The sequence below is a fragment of the Mycteria americana genome, chromosome 4 (genome assembly GCF_035582795.1).
Source record: "Mycteria americana isolate JAX WOST 10 ecotype Jacksonville Zoo and Gardens chromosome 4, USCA_MyAme_1.0, whole genome shotgun sequence".
Lineage (NCBI taxonomy): Eukaryota > Metazoa > Chordata > Aves > Ciconiiformes > Ciconiidae > Mycteria > Mycteria americana.
The window spans coordinates 59,653,720-59,669,613 of NC_134368.1; positions in this window are offsets into that span (position 1 = coordinate 59,653,720).

Here is a 15,894-nt window from a genome sequence, read left to right on the forward strand (position 1 = left end):
GTAACCCAAGCGGCAGCCATCGCGGGCTACAGCCAGTCAATTTCAAGTAGAGGGACAAAAGGTCAGAGCACTGCAAACCCAATACTGCCACCAGCAGCTTGGGTTACAAGGCTACGGTACAGGAGAAGGAGGGGGACGACGCGTAGCCTAGTAAACACTCAGTCAGCTCTCAAAAATAGAAAGTGACATGGATCCTGATGGGAGAAATATGAAGCTACTGTATAGTACATATTCACCTGCCATTATCACTTACATATGCTGAGAGGGAGGGCAGCTGGCTCCAAACTCCTCTCCAAAGCGGGGAGATATTTTTACATAAAGTTAATGCATTAAATTTAAATTACTTTGGCAGCAGGAGAGACTCTGGAACCTGCATGAACATTTTGGAAACGCTTCACTTTGGATAACAGTATTTCATGGTCTCTCGGGTTGAATCAGTGTTGTTCCAGCAGTTTACGCTCAGGTAAAACTGAGTATAGAAATGATAAAGCTCTCTTTCTGATAGAGCCTTAATCCATTTGAACATCCTTTTGGTTAAACTACTGCACATTTCCTTTTCATTTGCTGTGTGCCAGAAAGCAGGTCTTTGAGGGACTATCTTCAGTCCGTATTCTTTGCTTCTTAGGAAACCTCTAAGTGGAACATAGTTCATTGCAAGTGAAATCCCCTTGGTGCCATCTTTGATTCATGGGTATCTCCTCTACTGCATCATCTGCACAATTCTGTATAAGACAACAGCTTACGTACTGTTGTCTGATACAAGCATAGGGGAAAGAGTCTAGCTGCGAGATTTACACTGCTGTTGCAAAGTGTATTGGAAATAAATAATGCAGGCATAGAGAGTAACTCAGCAGTAATACAGTTAGCTAAAAAGTCTCACTTTACATTTGACAAGAAAATAGAAGACGCCAAAGTAAGGAGGTTGGCCAAAAGACTCCATCAACTGTTAGTCTGTGTAAGCCAGAGTCCTGTTAGTCTCCAGCTATGCTTCTGAGTCAGCACAATGTGCTAATGTGCTGGAGTAGCTGGAGCGCCAGGTCCTGCTCTGCCTCTCAGTGCATGTCAACACTGGAACAAGCCATAAAAAAACAGGTTCTGTTTCACAAATAACTCCAAGGCTTTCAAAACTTTTGAAATCTTCTGAAATCTCTAATCAGACATGACTTTGTTGAAACCTCTGCTTGCAGAGTGAAAAGGTCAGTCTCTGTATTTAAGTTTTTCTCTCTTATGTACACTGGACTTGCAAAATCTAGTCAAAAACGTTGAAACTGATAGTTCAAACAAATGTGTTTGGTTTGACAAAATTTCTGAAGCAAAATCTATTCATTAAACAGACCCAGTGTAGTTCCAGCCTAGTAATTCAGAATAAGGCAGCTGGAGGGATAGGTCTCTCACTCAAAAATACCCACACAGAACAGGATTTCTGTAGTCACTCCTTCTCACCACGTCTCAATCTCACGTGCCTCCATGGCCCTGGAACCGGTTGCATGGTTTTGGAACTGTTTTGATCAGAAATTTTATTGGCATTTTGGTCCTGCATAAGGGCTGTTGATGTACCTCTGCCCTGTACTGTGTGGAACTATTTATTTGATTCTTTTCAGGCAAGCCATGGACTTTTACTGTCCTGATAAGTACATTCCTAGTACCTGGAAATAGTGTAGTGTCCTGCTGCTACCAATATGTTCCCATGTATCTGGGAAAATTCCTGGGTATTTTTGTAGGAGACCTGCTATGATTCTGAATAAAGAGTGAATGAAGCTTCCCTGTCTTAAAACCAGGCTGTCTAACTGTTTTAGGTAACCGGAACCAAATTATAGTACTTCTCCTTTAAGTGCTTTAAAGTTTTATTATCTCTTTTTAATGTACATCCAATCTAATGCGGTGCAAACAGTACTGAACGGGGCTTCCAGGGGACACGCAGACACGCTATGCAAGTGATATACTCTAGTAAACCATGACATTTGTATGTGTATGCCATGCCAGCCTCTAAAAACACAATTAGCTCTTCTTTGTATTTTGGTATCCGTGACCAAAGCACTGATCGTGCTTTGCCAGTGTAATACAGAGATTGCCATTTACCAATGATTACTCTTTGTATTTTATTAGCAGTCAGTTCTCATAGGAGCCATAAGCCTGGACCAGGCTTTCAGTGTTCCAAGTGCTATACAACTAAACACCAAAATGACAGTTCCCCAAAAACTTTCAACGAAGGTAAATAAAGCAATTCAATAGTGACACGCAGCCTCTTAATATTATACTGACAAACCGTAAGGAAATTCACAAGAGCAAAGGACCAGAAAAGACAGTTAGTATTACCTGGTTTGTTTTATTACTATATTCAGCCCAACATCATGCCTGTAACCTCCAGCTAAACTGGAGTATTTATCTGAAAGAGCTGGAAAATAAAGGGAGTTAGGCTGGAGACACAACTGAGGAAGGAATTGGAGTTAACACTGGTCACAGTAAATACAGCTTTGAGTAGATAGATAGATGATGTCAGTGTAGTTTGGAAACTGGGATTTTCAAGATGAGCTGGACGTCAGTAGACAGTAATTCTGTACCTCAGGACCCACCATAGCAAAGGCTGCATTCAGATACTTGTTTTAAAAAAGGAAGGAGAAAGAGGGAGAGATCAGAGTCAAAAATTGCAGTAGGGCAGTTCTGGAGTAAGTCTGACAAAACAGGGGCATTTTAGTAGCAAGACAAGTAGTCGATACAAAACATGTCCCAGCAGACACCCATATATAGTAATTTATTTATTTATTTATAGCTCTGCTCCACAATAATGTCAGCCTTTTCCACACTGATTATTAATTTCCTCAGTCATCAGAGACACAAAAAGGGAGACCCTTTAAATACAGATAAAGAGTATTTATCGAGCGCTTTTGCCTTTTTTATTATTATTTTTTATTATTATTGACTAAGCTACCTGATAGTGTTAACAGTAACTAACTAAAACCAAATGATTACTCATGGTTGATGTCATATGTCCTACCAGGTTGCTCAAGGTTCAATACGAAATTAAACATCAAACAAAAAACCCTGCAATAGCTAAATGAAGCAAACCAACTAAATGATAGTTTATGGGGATTCTGTTGCTCACAAAGACTGAGTCATGCTCTCACCACCTCTAAAGGGCATATCTGCTGGCCGCTCCTCCCTCTGCCCTCTGGTTAGCCTGGATCATACATAACCCGGGGAAAAAGCCAGCTTTTGTGATTACCGATTCCACGAAATTCACGCAAACAGATGAGTGGGGTCAAAAGCTTGTTGCTCCTGAAGGGCACAGGCGAGTCACTGAACCCTTGCAGTCCTAAGGTGGTTCAAGAAAATCTGAATCAGGGAGGGGAAAAACAAAGAGCAACGTCAGTCATTTTAGACCGCTTGTTTCAGATGTTACTAGCTGTGTAATATGTGCTCAAAAAAACCCGATTCCTGCATTATTTTGGGGAATTCAAATGATGTGTAGTGTTTCTTGCACATCCTTTTATGTTTGTTGTCCCTATGCCTGGAGCTTTTGCAGTATAAAAACATAGAAGTCACATACTTACCCAGAGCTTGGAAAATATCTTCTCTATCTTCCAGTCCGACATCAGTCCTATCACGCAGTCAATGCACAGTCACTAATTTTATAAGCCTACTAGGATGTTGTATCACCTCCTATGAAAGCCTTTGATGAAGGTGACTCGACTAACACAGTAAGCAGGTTATCACATTGCATAATTTGCTTTACCGTAAAATTAGATAAGGACTCAACCAACAAAGTTTGTATTGAGATCCACATTTTTCTGAGATTCGGATTCACTTAAGTAATTTAAAAAATATTGTTCCTGGACTAACTTGTAAATTCTCATGTAAAGTTAGACTGACAATTGCAGAAGGACTTAAGGCTCGTACTTTCAATCTTAGAAGAAGTAGAAATAAAAGTAGTAAAAGATGTTAGGGGGCAAAGAACCTAATCTTTTTGTACTAAAACATAAATAGTTCTAACTATTTGTCACCTACTCCTGTGACCCAGAACGGCTCATGTCGGTTAGCCTCCAGAGTGGGGTGCCTGCATCCAACCTAACTATTGGGAATGGTCTCTTACCTGCACTAACTCCCTAACTACATCCAGAAAAGTTTTGAAAAAAGCTGTAGGCCAACATCATGCAACACACTGTAGAACAATTTAATAGCATAGACAACTGAGCTGCTATACCCCGAAATGTTTGCAGGCACTGCTAGCCATAGATGGGGCCTAAAGTTATCATCTGACCTTTATTTTCAATTGAAAAAGAGCCAGGTTATTTCTGCACTGTTTGTGATACAGAATGTGGTTGTTCATACTGAAAAAGTTTCTTCTCCCTACCAGCCTCCCAAAAATGACACAGCCTTCCAGGAGGGATGTATTGGGGGAACACCAGAGCAAAGAGCAGAGGCTCCTAAAACAGCATCCCATGCCCTGGGACCAGGGGTGGGGAAGAATGTGTGCCCTGGGTGCTGCCAGCCCTGGTGGCCCCACAGGTACCTGCAAGGCTGTGGTGTTTTGGAGGGAACTGTTGCTTTGGCGGAACAATTTCTGGTCTTTGTAGAGCAAAGCCAATTGTGTTTTTACAGGTAGCTCCTGTCCCTCTGACAGCCCCTCTGGCCCGAGGGCTTCACAGGGAGCTACGGGTCTGTCCTGTTGGGTTTTTTTGTCTCCTTGAGCATGTCTGTGAAGAGCTTTCAGCAGTGAGCAGGTATGAGTTTCCCTGACAAGCCATGTGCTCCAGAGCACCTGGGGTGCTGTGATAGTTTGTCAGCGGGGTGATGCAAGGAGAGCGGGGTGCCTGCAAGGGGACAGTATCTGATCGTGTTGAACAGTGCTGGGAGGTGGTAATGCCATGTGTTGCAGAAGACACCTAACTCTACAGCAGCCTCTACGTGGATTTGGCAGGAGGTGTGTTGGGTTTAGGAAGTGAGGCTTAGCCTAATCCTATGGCCCACTAAGGGTATTTTTCCTCTGCCAAGCTTATAGTAGGTCTGTGCAATAGTGGTTCTAAGTTTAACAGATGAAGCAATGCATATTGGAGAAGTTCTTCAGCCAGAAGTTTATTTTAAACTTTATGGTTTTAGATGTGTTCCTTGAAAGTGTGTTTCACCAGAAATTGTTACCATGTCCATGAGGCAGGATGTGTTTTTCTGAAAGATGTTTTCTGAAGTGGCTTCACTGAAAGCCACTGAACATACCCTAAAAGTAGAAGACATAAATATTCCAATACGTTACTCATTTTTTAGAAAAGCTGCTGATTATCTGAGGTCTTAATTCATAATTTTTGATCATTTGTGGTTGGCAAAGAATGAACCAACTAGATTTTACAGAATGGCCATGCATGATGCAAATAATATACTTACAGACCGACTAACCTTACAGTGAAGCCTTCCCCCGCCGAAGAACATGGTACCTTTTGAGGATCAGCTATAATCTTACTTTTCCTTATTTTGCTCATGATTAATTTGGAGAGGGGATTAGTTCAAACTACACTAGAGCCCAATGTTTGTACAGCATCTAACGCAGGGTTTCATGTAGTTTAAACAGCCTGCTGAGACTCAGTTTTCAGTTCAGGTTAACTGCCTTGTACCCAGGTATTTAAGCATGCTCAAAATCAGCATATAGGGGTTTGAAGGTGGAAAGGGAAGTAGAGGTTCTTAAGCTTTGATACCAAAAATATACATTTCTGTAGAGATTTGTAGAGAAAGTAGAGATTGCTTGCTGTATACTACAGTAAGCACTAGGAAACCAAGTGATTGCATGCAAGATTTTGAGCACCAACCCTGGAAGAAGTGTAGCTATTTTGCTGTTATATTAATCTGCACTAAAGCCAGTTTTGTAGGGGAATGAAGTGTCTGCTGTGAGCTAGCTGAATAGAGAAGTGTTTCAAAGTGACTATTAAAAATAGCGTGTTTTCACGTGATAGTACAGCTAGTCTCTGCTTCTTTTTTTTTTTTTTGAGTAAATAAAAAGATCCTAAAAATCGACACACAAACCAGGTATCTCCTTCAGTGCCATTGTGAATTCTGCCCTGACTTCTTCCCTTTGGGAGCGTGACTGGCCACAGTGGAGGAAACGAGATTCTGTTGTGGGCAGGAGGAGGACTCTGGAGATCAATTGCTGGAGCTTCACTGCCCAAAAGCTTTGTGGATGGCTTCATCACTGCAGGTCAGGAAAGTGTTTCGGGCACTGCTTATCAGTCGGTGCTGCCTCTTTCACTCTTGAGAGTAGCAACACAAAATTGAAGCATGACGTATAGCAAAGCATAATCCTCTGGGCTTGTGAGTGCTGGAACTAGTGGTGGGAAACAGAGGATGGGGAGGAGGAGAGAGCCCACGCAGCAGGCAGAGGGGAAGTATAAGTGGTAGGGGCTCAGAAGGCATGGGGGGACAGCAAGGAGGGGGAGAGGTAGCAGCAGTGAGGCTTTTCTCTCCCTTTCTGTCTCTGTTTAAAGAAAGTTACACTTGATTTATCCCGTGAACAAGCTACCATATATATCCCTCAGTCACTGCTGCCAAGAGAGGAGGAGTTGTGATGGATGAGTAGGGCATTACGAATGCAGTGGAAGTCTCTGATAGGATGTGGGGTGCAAAGGAGGATTTCTTTTTCCAAACGAAAGGTAAACATAATTTCTCAGACATTTACAATTGCTTATTTAACTAGAAATTAATGCTATGAGTGAAGTGGAGCCAGCATGATTCTTGTTTACAAGCCAACCTGCCAACTCTTTCAACCAGTTTAATTTGTGTTGATACTCCCTTTTAATGGTATATTAGTGCAAGACAGCATAACCTGAGAGTATGTGAGCTGGTGGAAACAGATGGAGTGTAGGTTTGTACTTCAGGCTATCTATGCACTTTGAGGGTAAAAGCACTCTGTAAATTCACACTTTTTGTTTCATACAGTAGTTTGAATGCATGAGACTGGGGAAGCAGGCGCATGAATAAAGATACTGATCCAAAGCTGTTGTGACTTGCATAACTTCACTGAAGCCAGAAGTGCCACAGTAATTTATACCAGATGGGAATATGGTCCATTCTAACAAATTTAAGAGCTGTCTTGCTTAATAAATCTGATGAGCAAGCAGAAGCTTGATACATCCTTTCATGTAGAAAGCTCTGTGCAGTTCAAATGTTTACATAGAAGTTTCAGGATGCACATGCATACTATTCTCTCTGTCTCCCTTACTCCGAGATATTAGTCCAGACCTTTGAAATGCTCGTATTCCTGACAAAATGTGCTTCCAAGGCATTTGAAAAAAGAACAGTCCATGGAGGCAAGGAATTCATGCAGAATAGGTATCAAGACACTTCCCTGCAGCAGTCATAAGCAACGTAGATAGTCTCTCCTAATCTGAAACATCTCTTCTCTTTTAGATTGATTCTGCTATACAAGTTAGTGGAAGACCTCCTGCTGTTATTCCATGTCCCTGAGCTCAGTCTGTATCATGCTCTGGCTGGATACCTTCATCTGAAATAAAAGATAGCACATATAGGTTACTTGAAATTTATTCCAGTGGCTCCCTACCCAAGCCACAGAGGGTCTCAAGTGTTAATGTGCCTAGTTAAGTATTGTAATGTTGCCACACTCCGAGATTTTACATATCTGAAAATGCACTGTTTGCTGCCAGCCATTTTCTGTTCAGTTCATACTGCTGCTGAAGCCTAGAGCATACTCCTGCTAGAGACACTGCATCTCTTCTTTTTCTCATGTTGTTTTCTGAAAGTGAAAATCATCATTGGCGTGTTCAGTGGCTCTTTGGGTATCATCTCCAGCAGCACTCTTCATCAGCAGAATCTGAGGATTGCCCAAGTCCTGGTGTGGTGATTTATAGTTGCAGTTTTGCCAGAGTAATGAGTGCCTCTGGTGAGCATCTGTATGAGACTGGTATCTAACTCCCCAGCCTCAGGGTACACCATCCCGTACCAGACACTGGCTCTGTTCACCTCTGGAGCATCCTAGAGCCATGATTTGACACAGATGAGATGAATACGTCTGATGATTGAATTTCTATCAAATTTGCCAAAGCACACCATATAGAGTTTATAGACTCTATGCTATCTGCAGCAGGACAGTTTATACTTCATCTGGCATAACATCTGTCAAAATAGACTTCCCCTCTCTCTGCCCCCAAAATTTAATAAGCTGAATCTGTACTGAATCAGCTCTGTGTAGCTTGTGGCCACAGTGTTTTGATCTGGTAATAGCCAGCCTAAAACTGTCACATCAAATCCTGGCCCCAGGTGTATGCTTTGTGATCAAGAGCACAGTACTGAAAACTGGGCTCCCTGCCTAGCTAGCTGAAGGCCAGGACACAAACACCAGTTCTGTTCAGAGCACCAGCTTTTAGGACAGTCAGAACCACAGCCAAGGAAAAGAAATACAGAGTGCCTTGAATGATCTGGAGTCATCTATTGCCATGGCTTTGATTTTTTATTATTTTTATTTTTTATATATATTTTGTGTTCAACAGTTGTGCCAGGCATTCCCAACAGCAAGAGTGGCTGCGTACGCAGAGGAGTGAGTACTCCTTTTTGACTTTATGAGCCCCCTTGGAGGAGGTTGATCATCCCATTCTATGAGGGTTAAAAGTCATCGTGTAAGCAGTTCTGGCCTGCTCTGTGGTACTGGAGACGAGCATACTGGTTGTCCCTCTTGCAGGGAAAAGGACTAAAAAGCTGTCGAAAGGGCTACTGATTGCTAGTGTCATCATTGCTCTGTTCGGAGACTCTAAAAGAGTATGGCAACCAAAATCTTGTGCAAGACTGTGGACGTCTCTGACAGTAACGTTATCGGCTGCCATGGCGATTCATTGTGCAGCTGTAGTGTCCAAGCTGATCCTCTCCCTACCCCTTGCAGAGTTATTGAGACAGAGCCTGCTATGCCAGCTGCATAGGGCGTCTTGAGCGCCATGGCCCTCAAGTTCTGAATCTCAGGGTACAAGCAGAGGCCTCAGACACCCGGAGATCATTAGTTACAAAATTTGCTCTAGAATTCAAGGTTGTCGGCAGGAATTAATCAATAAAAGGGTTCTCCAGAAGGACTTCCTTCTTTTTGACTATTCCCTTTAACTTTACTGCAGAGCTGAATTAAATGTATGCCAAAAAGCCTACTGAAAAGGGAAGGAGAGAACAGTGAAAGACAATATCAAATTCAAGTACTTCTAAAAAAAGAGCTCCCAACTCTGATATGTGTCAGATCCCAAACTCTTTCTTTCAGAGTGGATTAATCTAAAGTGGAACAAGGTAGACTGATTCCAGAACAGGTTTTCACACCCGAGTTATTCTGCAATAGTTATTACAATGTACAACTACACTGTCCTGGTCGGAATTAACTTTCAAGCGCAAACAAGCCCTTCCATTAGACTTGAGCAAATTGTGAAAACATTTAATAAAGGTAATTAATTATAAAATCTGCAGTGGCATTTGTAGTTCATTTTGGTTTTGCTTTTCACAAACATATTGTGAGCTGGCACTAAACCCCCTATATGTTCCAAGCAATAGGGAATCTTCTCAATCCTTCTGTGACAGTCTTTGCCCAAGTATTTATACCAGAACTTTTTATGTGCCTGATCTGAAAATTGTTAAAGAATCAGCAACTCAGGGAGCACTTGAAACTTAAATAATGAAATCTCTGTGAACAGTAGTCATAGCATTACAGACGTAAATTATTCCTGAACAGGGTCACATGAATGTTTATGACTTTCATAAAGGGAACACAAAGAGAACTGTCAAAATCATAAGCCTACACATTCCCATTTGCCCGGACAATGGCCATCACTAGCTTCATTATCACGGATTTGTCCTTCAGTGTACGTTAGCGCTGATATCTAAAGCAGTAGGAGAATGAAGCTCCCTATGCATGTTGTGTCAAGTTTCAAGTCAATGTTGAGTTTGTCGTTGACATTTCAATGGCAAGCACACCTCCCTGTTCAAAGGATGAATTTTGGCACCATCTCCTTTAGTTAATCCTTTTAAAAGTGCTTAAACGTCAATGGTAGTATTTGGCTCTGCACGCATGATTTCTGGGCAGCTACTCAAAACTTACTAAGCAATAATCTTTTTGTTTAATCATTCACTGTGAACGTTACATAAAATGGACTGATAACAGAGTCATGAGACTCTTTTTTCCACTGGTATTGTACAAATGATGAGACTTGAAAAAAGTTTTTGAAAGCTAGGCAGTGCAAAATTAAATTTGCCGCTGCTGTGAGAAACAAGAACTTTTTTCAAACCAGTGGGATTAGATCTCCTTAAGTCCCTAGTGTGTCTCTTCCCATGTGAAATAGATCATCTTTTGGAAAGCCCAGGTACTGAAGATTGATGCATGCTGTTTGGTTCAGTAACAGGCAGGGCGAAGGAGATGCAATGCACCATTAGAAGCTGCATAGGCTTTTATGGAGCCTAACCAAGAGGAAGCACTTGTGTACTGCCAAAAAACTTCAACCAATTCAAGAAAGCCGTCATTGCGTACCTACTGGGAGAGACTCCTCGCTCTGAGATGAGGCAACTGCTCTAAGGCCCTCAGCAAGTATACAGGAGGGGCTGGATTGTAATACCCTCTAGATAGGCATGAGCAGGAGAGACATATGGAAATGCACTGGCACTGCTACGTGCTCTGTTGGCTGGCAGAGATTTCTCCCATTTGTCCTTGTGTTGTGCATTAAGAAGGTGCTTAAAGTTGTGTGATTCTTCTGCTTCCTTGTTTGTCTTTTCCATTTGCCTCTTGCTTAAGACAACCTGGCACCCATGGGCTGGAATGTGTCATCACTTTCTCCTGTGCGATCTGCTCTTCATGCCTATGGTCCAGTTGCCACGAACCTTCCTGCTTGAGCAGCCTGCTGCAAGCCGTGTTCAGCAGGAGCCAAAAGCAATGTTTGCTTCGCAAGGAGACATTGCAAGTGAAGCGCTATTCATTTAGAGAAGGCAAAAAATACAGCAATAGCAAATGGAGGTGTGACTAGTGGACCACTCTGCAAAAATGAACACTGTGTTTGGGCAAGCTGTTGGGTTGTTTATTGTGGAAGTTTGAAGCACTTAATTCAATAGAAACCAGTCTGGAAAAATGGGAAAGAACAGACCTCGAGGTAATTCCCCATTCAGCAAGCACAGCGGGATTGTTACCGGCCATGCCAGGGCTGCCACCTTTGACTTTCAGTCCTCTGGCAATCAGCCTAGGAGCCTGCCTTGAAACAAGGCAGGAGGGCAGTCTGTGAATGGACCGAGAGAAAGGGGATGGGGGAAGCTACTTGTGCCCCTTTCTCTCCAGGTACTTCTGGGGGGGGGAGGGACAGTAAGCAGAGATGATTTGCATCTAGGAGTTTTGAAGATACTAGGTCTGTTGGTGAATATTCCCGTAGGCGCTGTAGTTTTGCTTCTAAATGGGGAAAAAGAGATGTTTTGTTTTCAGAAAGCTAGGTAATCCATGTGTACCACTGGTCTCAGACATCTGAGAAGCAGGATTGTGGGTGCCTGAACTCTGTGCAACCCGTAACGTCAGTGCCATGACACCTAAACCTGACACCTAAGATACTGCGCTGCCATGTTTCAGCAGGGTAGCTGTCGTGGGGACAGCACGTAAGATTGCAAAGGGGTTGTAGCTTTTGACAAGTTTCCTCTGTGTACAGTTGAAGAGGCCTGGCTAGTTTTGTTTACAGTCATTCTGTAGGCATATAATGTTTTGAGGGTCTCTAAGGCATTTTTGGTTGCAAGGTTTTCCACAAGAGCTCATTTCTGACAGCATTAATAAACCAGGTTAATCCATATAACATGTTTTGGTGCAAAGATTTACTCAATTTGAAGAACAGTATGCAATGAAGACCTGGACTCATAAGTGGGTTTTTTTTTGTTTTTTTTTTTTTGGTTAATGTAGTCTAATTTGTCAACCACACTTTTACAGCTCTGTGTTTTTCAGGATTTGTGCTTAGATGGTATTTCCTTTCTTTCCAGCAGTGGCCTACAGATATCTTACTGCCTTTCCTTTTTCTTGCCGCCTGTGGAAATATCTTTGCCCATGACAGCAGTATGCTGAGGTATTCCTAAAGGGTTCACCTGCAATTACTAGTGTCTACCTGAGACCCCCGCCTTCATAAAATTTATTTTGTTCATCGCAAAAATATGTCAAACAGTGATTCCCTCTGTTTCACGTTACATTTATTGAACATAAAGAGATTGCCTCACAGATAAATTGCTTTGGAATGCGTCTGTATACATGTTTCTATATGTGTTTGTGCATATATAAAAAGATATCTATAGACATATATGTATAACCCCCCCCCCATATGCATAATGTACATGCACACATAATATTTATAGAAGAAATGCTGGTATAAACAGCTGCTTTTTGTTCTTCTAGACTGTTCTTCTAGAACGTGAACTAGCAAGTTTATACAGAAGGCAGTATTGTCAGTAGCTGGCAAACCTTTGGGACAAAGAGGAAGAAGATGTTTGGTAACTTTATGAATGCCAGAAGACAAAATAAAGTGAACAGAAAATATATCTGGAGGTGGGTACCCAGCAGCACCTGAAGGTTTATGCTGCTTTGGCTGTACTATGGGAGGAGGGAACGCTTGCAATACGAAGTGCTCTCTTAGCATGCTTTCCAGTGTGCCCCATGGCCCTGCTCTCAAATCCAAACTGGGGAAAGATTTATAGTGTAGGTTAGGTGTAGTAAAAAGAGAACAGGACTCTTGTGGGGATGCAGGGAATAAGTAACTAGGGGCATGAAGGAAAAGTCTTCCGAACTTCATGTAAAGAAGTTACATGCGCATTTGCGGGCAAATATCTTCATACAGCGTTCGCGGGTAACTCTCCAGCCTCTCTTGTGAATCAGGATGTAGCTTAACGCCCTTTAGACAAAAGAGCGAAGGTGCAGTCCTTACTCGTATATATTTGTTGTATTTACACACCTATGTCGGAAAAAACCTTTCTTACATCAAATCAAGCTTACACTGGAACTCATTATTTTTTCACTGGAGTTTCACCACCTATAACAGTGTCCTCATTCAGCTGTGAGTTAAGAAAGCAGCATTAAATGCCATGATTATTTTTGCATAGATGTATAATTTGGAAGGGAATCTGGTCCTGTCTCATCTGCACTATAATGCTGTTCTTCAAAGGTGAATGTGCAAAGTATAGTCTGTTCTTATAGTGTAATTTATTTATGATTTGTATGATCTGTGTCTTGCTTAATAGAGAGTAGAATAAAGCTAACAATTGAGAGCTGATTGTAAGTACTGCGAACAGAAATCTTTGCTCTCAAGAGCAAGCCACTGAAGCGTGTTAGCAGGACATTTTCCAGATGAACTCCTTTCCTGCCTTATTTTGTGACTAGAATGAAGGAACTAAGGAGTGGAGACCAAAAGCTTTCTTTTTGCTTAAGAATTGCCCTGTGCCAGCAGAAAATGTATTTACAGATCTTTAAGCTTCCTGGGAGATGCTAGGCAGACTGCTTGCTTCCCTCTTGTTCTGTTGTGGCTCTTCATTGCTTCATGATATTTTGCATAATCAGTCTCAGACTTTGTACTGCACATCATAGGGCTTTATTTCCTTACAAAAAAACCACATGCAAGTAGGGAATAACTGCAAATAAGTAAATTGAGCTAACTGTACTTTATGACTTGCAGTCCTATATAGTCAGGATTGTGCCTGATAAGGTGATTAACCTTTAGAAACCACCACAAAGGTTATTACAGGTGCTTTTATACGTGGCAGTAAATAGAGATGTTAAGTCAGTCACTTGCTGAGCCATGTAATGAATCAATAGCTAAGCTGAAGCCAGGAATCCTTTTCCAGCCTTCCATGCAATCACAAGACTTTCTGCCTTGTCGATTATTAAAGACTTTTAGCAACCTTCAGTGAGCCGCACCGCAACATATTTCTTCATGTTCTTCCCCTTCCACTTCCTTTAATTTTTTTTTATTCCAGATTGTTGTAAATGTATGTTATTGTGATACTGGAGCAGCGTTTACCCTAGCAGACATGAATGGCTGTGAGCAGAGGTGGGAGAGACTGGAGGTTGTTTTGCTTAGTGCAGAATCGCGTTGAGCCGTGAAGCTCGGTGAAGGCATTAAACTTCTGGTGCTTTGTGTCTAGGGTCTTCATTTAGGCCCAAATGTGTTTCCTTATGAAATATCAGCATGAAGCGTCCTCCTGTGTAGACTTCTCTCCCATGGCCTTTGTAAGATACCCTGCATCCCTGAAAGCTGAAGCCTGTGGAGATGACATGACACAGTCCAGTCACACCACAAGTTGGTGGGAAATGCAAAAACATAATTTGTCTTTTCTAATTCAGCTTTTCTGCTGAACCACAGGCACCAACAAAATCAAATGTTCCAGCTGGGAAAATACAAATGCGTGTGGGTAGCAGAGATAGGGAAATCCGGTCACAGTCATTTGGCCTTGTCTTCCCTTGCATAATCCTCCTGCCAGAGCTTGGCTGGCAGCAGCACAAGCCAGGTCCAGGTTGCAAAGGGACACCACTAGAACACCTGCTCAACTTAGCACCGAGAAACCCGGAAAATTAAACTAATCTTTCTGCTGCTATGAGGTAATTCGCTCTGCTTGCAAGCATTAGTCACTTGTTTTTTCTAAATTATTATATTAAATGGAGAAAAAACAAACAAGGTAGGTCAAACATGCTTATATACAATACGCTTATATGTGTATGCACAGTACATAACCATAGGGTATCATGAATACTTTCACTGACATCCCAGTTCCTTACTTTGTCTTCTCTAGTATATTACCGAATGCAGCTTCTTTAACACTTTCTGTTTTTTCAGGTCTTAGCTTAGAGCATCTGCAGCACTGGGAACTTACTATCCAAGAGATGCCTGTACAAATTCTTGTGTCCCATTTTGCAAGAGACATTTAAACAGCCTTCTCCACTTAGAAATATTTTTCTGATGGATGCTTTTGACTTCTTTTTCTAGACTCTATCTTTTGCGTGTTGGTGCTGAAAGCTGTGGTTTTAGATTAAGGCATCCCAGGCCCAGTCAGACATTTGACCCATACTTTTACCGCATTAAAAATGAAATTTTGTCTCTGCTTTATGATGTTCCTTTTTCTTTTTTTGAACAGAAATGCCTCGCACATTGCAACGACACATGTAAAATAAGTATTTCAGGCTTGCCCCTCGGTCGCCTTCATTCATCTCCCTTTTTTTACCAGCTATCATCAGAGCGTGCTTCATCTAGGGCGGGGGGGGAGGAACGGGAGGATGGGACAGGACTTTTCCCCTCTGGACTTTGGTGTGTGGGGCTGTCTGTTAGTTCACAGCCACCAAGCTTAACAGCTGTGAAGATTATAAGTGTATTATTATCTGATAAGACTGTGTTGTATGTCTAAGAAACCATACATCTAAAAAGCATCAGGCAACATATAATATTCCTGCACAATTATTCTACTCAGTGTATTCCCATTGCAATGTTTACTGGGGCTAAGGCTGAGGCTTTTTTCCCCAGATGTGGACATGCAGCACGCTCCATTTCCCTGGCAGTTCGGTGGTTTTGTGTTGACACGGCAACTTTTGATCCTGATTCTTCTCCCCAGAACAGTGCTGTCTAAGGCACAGCTTTCCGACTCCACACAGGTTCAGTCCTGCTTGCTTTTATGTAGGGGAATTAACTGGCGGTGGGTTCAGACTCTCACAATGTCACACTTTCATCAGTATTTGCAGCAAGCACCGTCCTTTCTTTTTCCCTTGTTCTAACCAGTCCGTTTGCTTAAAAGTCTTAAATGTGCAATATAAAAGTGATTGAAACAGTGGTAAACTCTGAGAATGCAATAAAATTACCTTGATTCAGCTTCCAGTAGGATGATGAGCTAGAGTGAAGATAAAAGTAACTAACTCCAGAGTGTGATGCCCACTTGGAATGGGGT